This window comes from Acyrthosiphon pisum, chromosome A1 (genome assembly GCF_005508785.2).
Source record: "Acyrthosiphon pisum isolate AL4f chromosome A1, pea_aphid_22Mar2018_4r6ur, whole genome shotgun sequence".
NCBI lineage: Eukaryota > Metazoa > Arthropoda > Insecta > Hemiptera > Aphididae > Acyrthosiphon > Acyrthosiphon pisum.
Window position 1 is genome coordinate 168,677,802 of NC_042494.1, and position 1,628 is coordinate 168,679,429.

The 1,628-nt window shown below is 26.8% G+C and overlaps 1 protein-coding gene and 1 long non-coding RNA gene across 2 annotated transcripts in view; both read right to left on the reverse strand.

Annotated features, from left to right (window-relative positions):
- LOC115033651 overlaps positions 1–1,505 on the reverse strand; it is a 2,131-nt gene extending 626 nt beyond the window's left edge. The window contains exons 1-2 of the long non-coding RNA XR_003838936.1: positions 1,334–1,505; positions 1,032–1,261 (exon numbers count right to left, since the gene is read on the reverse strand). This is a non-coding gene — a long non-coding RNA (uncharacterized LOC115033651). The remainder of the gene's footprint in view (positions 1–1,031; positions 1,262–1,333) is intronic.
- Positions 1–1,628, reverse strand: part of LOC100570512 (ring canal kelch homolog) — a 278,429-nt gene that overhangs the window by 2,527 nt on the left and 274,274 nt on the right. The gene's annotated exons all lie outside the window — the stretch shown is intronic.

Genomic DNA, 1,628 nt, shown 5'->3' on the forward strand with positions numbered 1-1,628 from the left:
CACAAATTTTTGAATAACAAATTGATACTTTGTACAATATTATACCTCGATTACAATAAATAGAGGACCTATGCTATAGTATGTTAAAATTTATCTGGCTAATGGTGAAAAATGTGCTGGTTTATTCTATTTTTCGGTTTATCTGCGGTTAGTAAAATTCTGTACATCCCTGTGGCTACCGATTACTGTTAAATATGTTTAAATGTGTGAAACATAAATATTATTCAGATGTATAGTTGTTGGTAATCGGTAAAAACCGGCAGATACAAATCTTCACGATAAAAACAAAAAGATAAAACAATAAAATTATAATTTTAAAGGTACACAACAACAACAATATATTGTAATTGATATCAGCGTTATATCATAGAATATTCCCAATTATTTGTTTTAAATTTTTATTATTGCCAATAATGACAAATGTTATGTCTTATGATTAGAGCGCGGATATTTAGGTTATTACATATTATTTTTATTGGCTTTATGGATCTCTACGAGGATGAGGAATGTGGACGATTTATCCATCAAAGGGTTCGTAGTAAAAAATTTATTTTGCATATAAAGCATATTTTGGACATTAGAGAATATTTGGCCTATTTTACATATTTTAGAATATATTCTATTATTGTTTCTAAAACATCATGTATATTCAAATAACTTAGCTGTTTATTTTAGCTTTTATTTTTCAACCGCTATTGTAACAATATATCAGTAGCATTGTATTAAATTTTTACACCTTTTGGCCCAACAGATAAAACTTAATTGATATTTATAGAAGAAAAAAACTAAAAAAATTGAAAACTGACAATGTCCGTAAACAGCTTAAAAAGAGTCAAATTATTTTCAAAATTGTATGGTGTATAGAAAAGGCTAATATAAACATTCAGTAAAATTTTCAAGCATCTACAGTCATTATCATTCGTTATTTAATTACAATAAATTAAGAAAATCGTTACGTGAGAAATCGAGTGAATATCGAATGTTGTAAAAATATGAATTTCAAACGCTCATAAAAATTTTATTTGACTTACTTGTAGACATTTTTTTTTTTTTTAAATGGTAGATATATTCAATATTCAATGAAAGAGTCATGTATTTATTTGTTAGCTCTTTGTGTTTAGTTGACTTTCCGTACAATAATTACTAACATTGCAGTCAGCTTACTTTTTCTTCATATGGAACAGCAAGGTCATTACTGGAGATAATCTTAACCACATCTTCGGATGATAAAGATAGGAACTCATCACTTTTAACCACTTCCCTGAAAATAATGATCATTAAATAGAACATTGATTACTGAATAATATAAAGAATAAAATTAATTAAATCATACAGAAACTGTTTTTTTATTAATGTTTCAGAACTCGCTAACAATTCCGTACAGTTATGTAAGTCAGCAAACGCTCTGATGCCAAGACAATTTGATGCATCCAGTTGTTTTTGTAAAAACTCGGAACATGCATCAATAACAAAATCTAACTGTAAGATGTTTGCTGCTAGTAACAATACCTTGAAAATCATCAATAATACATTTAAAACAATTTTATATTAGTCTTTAACAAATTGACTTGTTAATTATACCTGTACATATTATCTTTTGTCATTATCAATTCACCAGTATAAATATA